The sequence below is a fragment of the Dipodomys spectabilis genome, unplaced genomic scaffold (assembly GCF_019054845.1).
Source record: "Dipodomys spectabilis isolate Male_0828 unplaced genomic scaffold, ASM1905484v1 ptg000146l, whole genome shotgun sequence".
In the NCBI taxonomy this organism is placed as follows: Eukaryota; Metazoa; Chordata; class Mammalia; order Rodentia; family Heteromyidae; genus Dipodomys; species Dipodomys spectabilis.
The window spans coordinates 1,735,628-1,747,789 of NW_024870823.1; positions in this window are offsets into that span (position 1 = coordinate 1,735,628).

The following is a 12,162-nucleotide window of genomic DNA, read 5'->3' on the forward strand; positions in this document are numbered from 1 at the left end:
CTTTCACCGCAGCTAGAACAGCTGACAATCACATTTCCGACTTTCCCCTCCCCTTCAAAGGAGGAGTAACAACCAAGAATCTTGCAGTGCCCTTAGAAACAATTTCAGTTTGGACCTCAGGATTTGTGTGTTGGACTTCACTTCCAGACTCTGAATTTTAAGGCTAGGGGTATCTTTTAATTATTTTCATATCAGCAGCTTCTAGCACAGGGTCTAACCTATGTCAGGTGCATGCTGGATGGATGGATGGATGGATGATGAGACTCACACATACACAATAAGCCTGTAAGCATCTTTTGGGCAGACAATTATGAAGGCTTGTGAATGCTTTATCAATTTTCTTGGGGGCTACCAAGTAGGATATTCAGTCTTGTCCCTTGGGCCCTCTGTTGAGATGACAACCTTTAAATGAATATGAGACAGCACTGATGGTCCTCTCTGTGGGTTTAGAGCAGGTGTAGAAGGGCATCTTTCATCACTGATACTTTCTGTGCCTTGTGATTGAGCTTTTCAGCTGCCCAGTCAGACAGAGAGGGCCTGGGCCAATCTCAGGATTGTATATGGGCCACTACTGGGCTTTGTTTTGCATGACTCTGGAGTTGAGAACAGGCCCCAGGTGTTTTGATTCCTGTCCTTTCCTTGTTATGGTCCTCGGATTCCTCCCAAGCTCTTGGCTCTCATCCAGGAACTGTGGAACTGTGGAACTGAGTCAATGACACATCTCTCTCTATGTCTGAATTTCTTCATCGTCTCTTAACCAGGGCTCAGGCTTTCAAACCACTGCACAAGTCAATAGAGGACGTGGCCTGAGCTCTGCCACAGTGGTTCCTTAAGGTAGGTACCCAGGGGTTGTTACTGTTTTCATTATTGATCTTATTGCAAAATGGCTGAAACTTCTGTTTTCCAGCCAAAGCAAACCACTCAACTAGTAGTAGCTCTGCCTTCAGTTTGGTCTTGATGTCATGCCTATACCTAACTCCCTGCCAAATCTGTCTGCCAAACTTATCTAGGTTAATTTTTGTTGTTTGCAGCCAATCACAGGCTGATACATAAATCTCACATATTAATAAATCAGGTCACCATCTTAGTTCACATGAAAATTGCTGTAGCTTCAAACAATAAACCCAATCTTAACTTACATAGTGTATTGCGAAGCACAGTTAAAAAAAAAAAAAAATCAACCTTCATTAAATTGCTTTCTACTATCCTTCTCTAGTCCCCACCAAAATCATTGGTACATGTCCAAAATTCCTGATAAAGAATGAAACAATAGTAATGTATTTTGTCCACCTTCTAGAGATTGCTCATAGTTAAGAAAATAGCATGTAGCAGGAAGTCTAGATCCTTTCCCTCTCTCACTTACTGGCTATGTGTCCTTAGCACAATTGTTCAACCTTATCATTTATCCTGTATATGAAAATATAGACGAACACCAGCTATTCCTACTTTTCAAGGTTCTTACAAGGCCCAAATTAGAAAGACACATAAAAAATGTTTTGAGAATCATTAAATCTGTGGCTCAGGCAAAACTTAAAACTAATCATGAGCCCTGACTTCTCCTAGCTGGCTCTTCTTCTTATGACTTCCTTTCTCAGCTAAATTTCCTACTTCTTTCTCCTCTTTCACCACTGATGGTATTCATGAAAGCTAAACTCTTTTACCAGCTATGATTACAGGTCTGGATAAAATATACCCCCAAGGATCTGGAAGTATCCATAGTGTCATATTTTCAACATGTGAATTCCAAGTTTAAAAAAATGAGTTTACATATAGTACCTAAACCCAGCCCACAGTATGTGGGCTTATACAACTCAGCCAGAAGAAAAGACAACAGGCCACTCAACATGGGTTTCCTGGGTTTATGAAAACTGAAGTTGTCTCTACTTTTCACTTGTTTCCTTCCTTCCTTCCTTCTTATTTCTTTCAGAAATCATAGAATCAAAGCTAGAAGAAAATATTCCTCACTCTACACTTTCAAAAGTAAGGAATCATTACTCCAGGATAACATGATTAGCCAGAGACCTTCCTCAAAATATTCAGTTATGAATGATAGATTAGTTTTATCCTTGCTGTGACAAAATACATGACAAAAACAACTTGAAAGACAAAATACATGACAAAAACAACTTGAAAGAAGAAGATTCATTCTAGCTCATAGCTGTGGAGATTTTGGTACACAGTCCTTGGCACCATTGATTCTGGACCTGTGGCAAGGCTGATCATCATGGTGTTAAGAGCAGGATGTAGAGACTGCTAACAAGGATACACCCCTAGTGCCCTAATTCTTCCAGCTAGACTCCAGCTCCTAAAGTCTCCTGAACCTCCCCAAAACAGTGCTACCAACTAGGGATAAATCTTTAATGCATGAATCTTTTGGGGGGAGGGGACATTTTATATCCAAACCACGATAAATACTTTCTACTCAAATTTCTGTTAGAGAAAAACAAATTGTGTTTTCCAAGAAGAGAGAGGAGCTGATGGGAAGGGGAAACAAAGGAGGAGGCAACAAAGCTTGATAAGAAATGCACTCATTACCTTGCCTGGGTAATTGTAACCCTTCTCTACAGTATTTTCACAATAAAATAGAAGGAAGAAATTCTGAAGATGTGGCCAACAGAGGAGGAACAGAGGCTCGGTCAGGACAGAGGTCCTGCTGTAGCAGAGAGGGGAACTGTGCTTTCCACAGGGCTGGTGTGAGAGCAGGGCAGAGTGACTCACCTACTCCATTGCTTTTCCTGTTCGTAGTGGCACGGTCAGTAATGAGAGCCACAGAAGTCTGTACTGAGAGCCCAGGCACTACCAGAAAACTGCCTCCCAGGACACTGTCCTGTTGATAATAGTGACCGCTGTCATTTTGGAGCTCAAACTGTGTGCCAAGAGGATGCTTTCACCCTGTTGAAGGCAAGGTATTGTAATGTTGCTGAAATACATATTGCCCTTCTCTCCTTGTCTTGGGGGATCCCCCAACCCCACTTCTGTCCTCTGCTACTGAATGTCAAGGAAATGCACAGGAACTACTGTCCTCTGGGGCCAGTGTGGGGATGCCACACAGAAGCAGCGTTTCAGCTGATCCCTGGTAAACACTGAGGAGTTAACTGTGTGCTGACTGGTTCAATATGACTTCTTATAAAGCTTATGTTGTAATAAGGCATTTGGAGGCCCAGAGAAGGTAATTGCCCAAGGGAGCACCACCAGCAGGTGGCAGTATCCCTCTGACCAGGGAGCCCAGGCCCTCTCCCTCGGTCCTGTCTCACTGCCTGTCTTCCATGGCCACCTGCCTTCATTGGCCTCTGACCTGGCTCCCTCTGAGCTGACTATGAAGCAGCCTTCTCCTTCTCGCTTTGGTTGCCTTCTTTGACATGGGTGCTCTTGAACATTCCACCCCTTCTGGAGTCCTGTCACCTTGCTTCTCTCCTATGTCCTCCTTTCACGTCTCTTCCTCATCCCTGGCAGCCAGACCTGCAGTTACCATACAGCCCTGGAATCAGATGGACTCCCAAACAAAGGTCAAATCCACATTCCTCCTTCTACCAGCTTTGTGGTCTTGGGCAAGTGACTCTCTGAACCATGGAATTCTTAAACAGAAAACTGCAATAAAAATGCTTGTTATGTGACAATGGCACCATAGGCCTCTCTGTTCTGATCTCTGGCCTTGCAGTGGCTAATCAGCTTGGTGAGAACTGGCCAATCTGATGCCTCTGGGGCCTCACCTCCCTGGCTCAGCACACATGCTGCCCTGGTCTCCTTGTAGACCTTAGTGTCTGAGTCCAGTTTCTCCCATCAGCCTTGGAAGCTATGGGATCGCAGTCTCTGCTGTACTGCCCCTGGCCAGGGAGCAGTCTCCTGGGTAGTGGTCACAAAGACAGCCCTTTCCCCTACACCTTCCACACTACCCCAGATACCCTCACAGCATGGTTTTTCTTCACAATAGTGTTGCCACCTGAAATGCACCACCTTTTTTTCTAATGACCTGATGAGGTGGTCATCTCAGGAGAGCTGGAACTCTGCTTTGATATCTGCCGCTTCCCAGGGCCAGAAAAGCACTACTAAATAAATGATTGGGTGAGCAATGTTGAAATGTTGTCCTAAGCAGTCACCATGAGGCTATGGGGAATTAAGGATACCCAACACTCAGCTAGGAGAAGCAGAAGGATGGAACAGATGCAAAGAAAGGTAGTGACAAGAGGCCATGTGCCCCAGAGAGAAGGAAGGAGGAGCTGCCATTCCTGATGACACAGCCAAGTCCCAGGTGAACTAGCAGTTTCCTGCGCTAGAACATAGTATCTCTCTCACATCACACATGCGCATGAACACACACACACACACACACACACACACACTAAGTGCATGTGTGCAAACATGTACATGCACACATCTGTATTCTTTACAGCAGTGTAGATTTCTAAGTTGTGCCACGCATGGCAGTGTGTAAATCCTTCACAGAACTTGCACACAGAAGCTGTGTATTGTGCTTGTTCCCTCTCCCATCTAATGCTCTACCTTTGTGCAGCTGCCAAGGATGAGGACTTACTCAAATAGTCCTTTCCTGCAGCTTTGTTTCCTGTAGTGTCACAGCTCCAATGTCCGCTTCTCCAGGCACCCACTTGCCTGCCTGCCCACTTTGCACAGCATTTCTGGCCATTCTACTTGTCCCTTGAACTTGCCCTACTTCATGCCTCTTCCCTTGTGCAATAGATTCCTCATCCCTACTGCCCTGTCTTGCAGCAGCAGCCTTGATTTCTAGTTATTTAGGCTAGAAAAGTATAAATGTACTATTTATCTGCATCGCCCTCCATCTGTCCACCCAACTTGGCTTTCCAAACATTTCCTCCAGTCAACCTGTCTTTTCCATATCCACAGTTGGAGCTTGTAATGCTTCATCCAGGAATCCTTTCAAGGCACTGGAACAAATCAGGACCCCACAGATGCTCAAGTTGCCTCTATGTTTTCTTTTATAGCATTGGCCATAATTTGTAACTACACAATGCCGTATTTGACTAGTATTTGACTAATGTTTTTCTCTCCCGTTGAGACTGCCACAGGAGCAGGCCTTAAAAATGCTGTTGAAAGGATGAACAGAGCTCTTCATTTCTCTTTTTGTTTCATTTGCCCTCATGCCTCATAGCTATGAAGGAAGTTTCCTGAAGGAGAGAGCTGTGTGTTGTTACTGTTTGTATCTCTGCTCCGTGGTCCTTGTGTAAACACAGGAACATATTAAGTGCTCAGTAAACAGGGGCTTACAGCCTGCTGTGTCCCTGTTGGACATTCAGCTGTTGATTTGGTTTGGGGAGAGGTGAGTGTCTGTCCCCAGGTGACCAGTCAGTCAACCAGCACTGCCAGCCTGGGCGCATCCGTGACAACCAGGAGCATCTGTGATTTCACAGTGGCCCACGGGGCTGGCAGAGGCTCTTTCCTTTGCCTCCTGATATGGCAGTAATTAGAAACAGCAGTCATCACCATACTGCATTCCCCTGAGCACCCTGTTGGAGGCGGGAACACATGTAGCTGCGAGACCACCTGCCAGGAAGAGAATAGAAGAATCATTTGCCGAACATGGCAAGGGTGACAGGGAAGGGGATGAGCCACTGCATAGCAAGTAGCAGCCCCTCTTCCCCAAAGCCCTAAATAATTTCTCCACTTGGAAAAAAAAAGGGAAAGGGAAAAAAAATACATGATTAATTTTTCATGTAGATCTTCCCACTTGGAAGCTTAGGGAAGGGCTCCGCATACTAACAGCCAAACCGGAGATGCTACAGTTGGCCCGGCTTGGAGCCACGAGGAAGGAGGGAAAGAGGAAAAGCCCCAGGGCTTTCACCTGTGGCCCTCCTTTGGGGAATGACAGGTGCGAGGAGTCTACTTGTTTCCTCTTGTCTGTAAGGTCCTGCTACAGGCTGGGGACAGTCACTTTCACTGCCACATTTGTACCATGATGACACTGGGAGGTAGGATTTGGTCTCATTCTATGCTGAAGGAAACTGAGGCACAGAGAAGTTAGGCTCCATGGCCAAGGTCATCCAGCCATGAAAGGCAGTCAGGATCCCATGTGCAGACACTCAGCCCTCTCCTGACACCCAGATGTGCTCAGCTGCCCTTCTGGGCAGATGCTAGGTGACCATCTGTGAAAACTGACAGGCTCTCCTCCCAGGCAGGCCCAGCAGTGCAGGCCCAGCCAGACCTTCCCGCACATGTACCTGCTATGAGTCCTCTCTGTCTTAGCTGTCAGGTCTAGAAGAGCAGAAAGAAGCCAAGAAGGTAGTTCTGACTCTCCTTGTTGCTCCTGGCTGGTGGGTGGGTGGGTGGGTGAGGGATTGGTTGGGATTCCTTTGAACAGCACCTCCAGCACTGCTGAAGGGTGCATCACAGAGAAGAGCCTAAAGACATCCACTCTGGGACAGTTCCTCAGGGGTATAGCTCCTAATTAGCTGTGTGGCTGCTGTCCAGTTATGCATTCATTCCCTAAGTTGCTGTAAGAGGACTACAAACCAGAAGCTGTGGTTATCTCCCAGTTCAGGAGGCTGGAGAAAGGCAAGGTAAGAGTCTCCTCCAGTCTTCTCTCTCAGCGGATGGTGCTTGCCAGCAATCCTCAGTGCTCACTGACCTTTAGATGCATTGCTTCACTCTTGGCTCCATTTTCACAGGCCTTCTCCTCGGCTCTACTGTCCTCTTCCTGTAAAGATGGCAGACATACTGGACCAAGAGCCTACCTTATTCTACTGCAACCTCATCTAGACTAATTACATCAGCAACCACCTCATTTCTAAATAAAGTCTCATTCTGGGGTTTTGAGGGGGTTCAGATGTCAATATGGGTGCCTGCCTCCCCTAAAGTAACAGAACAACAACCAAACGTCAGGGGGTGTTTGTGAGGACTGGTAAGAGCTCCACGCATGTTTCTGTGATTAATAATATTGTCATAATTGTCTCTTTGTAGCTGGATAAACTCCATGTCCATACAGAACAAGTAGCTTCATGTTTATACATTTAGTGGACAGACTTCTTGGCTGAATATAGCAGAAATGCACTCAGGCCAGCACTGGCAGAAAGAAGAATCAATGCTATAAACCAAATGTCTATCTCTCCTTCCTCTCCAAGCTCCCACTTTGAAGCTCTCTCCAAGCTCTCTACTTTGAGGTAGAGACTTTGGAAGGTGATTAAGTTATGAGAGTGAAGTCTTCCTGAATGGAATTAGTCTCCTGATTTAAACAAACAAACAAACAAACAAAGAACAGATGCCAGAATTGCAGGTGTAGTAATACATATCTGTAATCTCAGCAATGAGGAGGCTGAAGCCAGAGGATTTTGAGTTCAAGGTCAGCCTGGTACAGAACAAGACCTTGTCTCAAAATAAATAAAAGGATTCCAGGGATTGAATGCATGGCTCTGTTGGTAGAGCACTAGTCAATGCGTGAAAGCGTCAGCTACCAAGTTCTAGTCCCAGTCTCAGACCTGAATGAAAAGAGGGGAGGGGATCCCAGAGAAAGCTGGCTGTTTTTCCTCTGTGTGAGGACACAAGTGAGAAGACAGTACGTGTGAAGCAGAGCACGGGCCCTCAGCCCATTAATTCTGCTGGCACTTTGATCTTGGCCTGTGGGCAAGATCACAGCCTCTGGAACTGTTGTTTTTATTCCCCAGTGTGTGGTGGTATGTTGTAGCAGTCTAGACAGCCTAAGCTCATCACCCCGAGGGAGAAGGGTTGTCTCCTGGAACAGAAGCAAGAGTTCCTGCTGGAAAGAAGGCTGGAAAACCAAAGTGTGAACAATGATTAGACTCAGGATGCTTCACTCTCGGACTGGACTCTCACCCTCTTCCCTCTACCTTCCTGGGCATAAATCCTCTGTGCCTGTATTTTTTTGAGGCCACTTAAACCTCTCTGTGCCTCTCTTTCCTCATCTAGTAAGTGGGGATGAGGAGGTAACAAGAGTTAATAAATACAAAGCATTTAGCATGGCGCAGAGGATGCTTGGCGCACGGGTGTCAGCTGTTAGTATAATTTTCTTTCTTGGCTCTTTCTGTTTGTCTGCCCATCAGGAGGGATGCTCAGCTGCTGCCCACTCCTGAGGATTTCCAAATCCTCCCTTCAGGGGAACAATCCTGGTTACAGCTAAACCTCTTTCTTGGCAGCTCTTAGTTACTGGAGATGTGCGTCTGTCCAGCCTGGGTGGGAAGCCTGCCCTCAGTCCTGTGGAAGAGAAGGCTTGGAGGAGAGGACCAGTCGTATGCAATGTTCCACATCCCATCTCCTCCAGCCTCGCTCAACCTGTGAGGCCTCCTCCACCACCAGGTGTAAGTTTGCTGCCTGGACCCTCAGCCTCAGGCAGCTCACAGCCTTCCCCACCTTCGATGGTTCCTTCAGATACGGGATCTGTACCTGTCAGCTCCCAAGGTCTAGCCACTGCCCCCTTCTCAGACTTTTCCTAGGCCTTTCACCCAATACACCAGCCTTCTTTCTGCTTCTTAAGCTCGTGATCTTCTTGGATTCTTTGTTCTTACTGTTCCTGTTGTCTAGAATGTCTGACCAAGATTTCCACAAGATCACTTTCAGACCTCTGCTTGAATGTTGCTCACCCCAGAGCGACTGCCCTCATCTAATGGTTGCCCATCACTACGCTCAGTCCTGTCCAGCTAGTCCCCTCTGTTTTCATTTCTGCCCAGCAGTCCTTATTGGCTTTGTCTTATTTTACCCAACTGCTGGTAGTAGAATTCTCCGGTTACAGTTTTAAATGTCATTAACAACACTTACTGGAGACCAAAGCCAAACAAGCCATTTCTCCCCTTTGGTCTTGGGTAGCCACAGACATTCCCCAGTCCTGCCGTGTGTGGTCTGATTTTATTATCACCCAAGGATGCGAGATAATTTATTTGTTTACAGAGGTCCGGATTATTCAACTATTCTTTTATTTATTCTGTAATAGTCATTGCCATTGCCTGAATTGTATCTTATTAGAAGTCTGGATTTTGTTTTATATCCTGTGGCCTTAGGATATACTGATGTATTTAACATTCTTATGCACACTTTAATAAATTGTGAGCCATTGTAACTGGTCTATGAGCTAAAAAATACATAAACCATAGATTGCTCTCAGGGAAAGGAAAACTAAACCAAGAGAATTCTCCTATCTCCTAGCATGAATCATCCAGGTTTTATTATGCTCTGGTCTTGATTACCTCCTCATGGCGGGTTCATCACAGCACTTTCCAAACAGAAGAGGTCTTGGGTCATGACTCAAGCCATAAGAGCCTTCCTAGCAAGCATGAGGGCCTGAGATCAAATTCTAGACCTGCTGAGAGAGAAAATAGGGAAGGGGAGGGGAATGGAGGGAAGGGAGGGGGGTAGAGGGAGAAGGAGGGGAGGGGATGGGGAAGGGGAGGAAGCCTTTTCTTATAAAGAACTTTTGGAGTGTCCAAGTACCAAAACCAAAGCAAAATGCACAAGATAAGCAAGCAAAAACCCTCAAAGCCAGGCACTTGTAATCCTAGTTATCCTACAGGCTGAGACCTGGAAGATAAACATTTGAGGCCAACTGAGGCAGAAAAAATCTTTGAGACTCCATCTCCAGTTAAACAGCAAATATGGTTCAAGTGGTAGAATGTCAGCCGTGGGCAACATATTCTGATATAATGTTTTTTAGTCTCTGGTCCTCCTGGCACACAGCACAAATAAGGCATTACGATTTTCCAGTTTGCTTTCCTCAGGTGATTGTGGAGTGTTTCTCCTGTGGGTTTGGCTACTGGTCATTCCCTTCCTGGGATGTTGAGTTGTGAGCATCTGCAAAGTCACAGACCTGGGCTGAGTTTGTTGGCAGTCTCACCCCAGACTTGGAGGTCTCAACCCTCTGTCCGAGCTGTTGGTGGGTCATCAGAAACCCTGGCACCTCTTTGTAGCAGAAAAGAATGGTAGAGGGGTGCTTACCAAAAGATTTGGGATCTCCACAACCTCGTCAGAGTAGATCTCCCATCTCTGAACTGCAGGCAGAAATGAGGGGCCCTGAGCCCTCCTCATCTCACGAGAAGATTGTCACTGCAGAGGCTTGACTGGAAATTAATTCTCCTTCTTAATGAGTTGCCCAGGGAACTTCCTTTGTCCAATTTTCTTTTGAATTAAAGGTTTCCTCTAGTCTCCTTTCTAACCATCCATCCTGTGGCTGGGACTGGTAAAAGCATTCCCTTTCCTGCTGACCTTTTGGGGTTGATAATCATTGTGCTGAAGCCCTCTTGAGGCTCCTGAGCTCCATTCAGCTCAGCTCCTTCCAAATAGGAAACAGTGGGTTTCAAAGGCTTGTGTTGTCTTCTTTCCAAGCTATAAAATTTTCTTCTATGTGATTTACAAGTCTCAGGGTCTGCCTGGCTTCCTGACAGATAGTAGCTGTTAAACCCCTACAAGCATCTGCTATTAGATTCTGTATTTATGATGACCTGTGACCACACCAGCCAAGCCACCACCAGCTGGTTTCAGAACACACACACATGTATGTATGTATGTGTATGTATGTATGTATGTATGTACGTATGTATAGATATATACGTGTGTGTATATAAATTCTCAGAACACATACATACACACATATAAATATATATGTATGTACATATATATACAACTTCTCAGAACACATATACACATATACATTATATATTACATATATATTATAAATTAAAAAGAAACCCAGCTCCCACTACATGCATTGAGACATTGATCATTGTGACCAGCTTTAATATTATTACATGGCTATGATCTACATGTAACATGCAAGTGTAGATAGATCCAGGACTCCTTCGTGAACCTGAAGACAAATCATTTTAAGACAATGGCAACATTCGAGGATTAAATAGGATATTTTCTTCTGTTCTTGTACCATAGGAAGGCAATGCTCTTTGTTCCATCCACTCCTGCTGCCCATCCTGGAAAATGCAGAGAAGGGAAGGCATTGTTGCTCACATTTAGTTATATCCAACACCAAAGAAAACTAGAGAGCCGGATACCACATTTTTATCTGAAGAATGTCCTTTCTCAGTGAATGTAAGACTTTTAATAAAACTGTCATCTCCAAGTATTGAAGCGACAAGAATCTTTCATAAACATGGAAAAGCCCAGGTACAAGAGAAGATAAGACATTCCAAGGTCATAGCTGCCAGACAAAAGTGCGATAAAGCTGGGCCCTGGTGGCTCATGCCTATAATCCTAGATACTCAGGAGGCTGAGAGCTGAGGATTATGCTTGGAAGCCAGCAAGACTCTAATATTAGAGTCTGAAAGACTCTAATATCCAATTAACCAGCAAAAAGCCAGAAGTGGAGGTGTAGTTCAAGTGACAGAGTGCTAGACTTGAGTAAAAAAGCTAAGTGAGAGGGGTTAGCCCTGAGTTCAAGCCCATGAATCAGCACAAAAAGAAACCAAAAGTAACAACAACAGTGATGATGATGATGATGATGATGATGATGATGATGATGATGATGATAGAATAAGAATGACTTTTGGTATCCCCAGATTGTGCTGTGTGGCACTAGTGACTGGGAGTTCGGGGATTACCCTGAGTGAAGCCAATGAAGGGATTCAGTGGGAGGCAGTCAAGGGGAGCTCACCTGAGCTCCTCCTTAGCTTTGCACTCACTCCAGGGTTCTTAGCACTAACAGGATGTGTCTTTGTCCAGACCTAACAATTAGTCAGAGTGCCTCATATGGAGAAGAGCTGCCAAGGCACCACCCAGCCATGGCTTGCAACCCTGAAACCATAATTACACAGACCCAGATCACCATAGAGAGGCCAAACTGGGACTCTTGACATTTACAGACAGGAAGAGCATGACTGCTTATGTAAATTATATCATAAAATGGGAAAGAATTTAATTATTTTCTGTTGCTTTGGCAGCAACACAAAATGATTTAAAATAAAATATTTAACAAGGATTTTTTTTAATATCATGTTAAATCCTAAGAGATTTATATCCTGGAATAGCTATCTATTCACAACCAGTTAAATGCTACCATATATAAATATGATCTAATATTTATAATTAAAATTGAGTGCAATGTTGATTTTTAAAATTGCCTTTTTAGTGGGTGTACGAATGTGTAGTGGGGTGTGGAAAGTCACTCTGTGCTCCATTTTGCTGCAATTTGTCATTAAGGTTGTATAATGCCTGAAAGGGGGTGAAGGGGTGGTGGTGTTG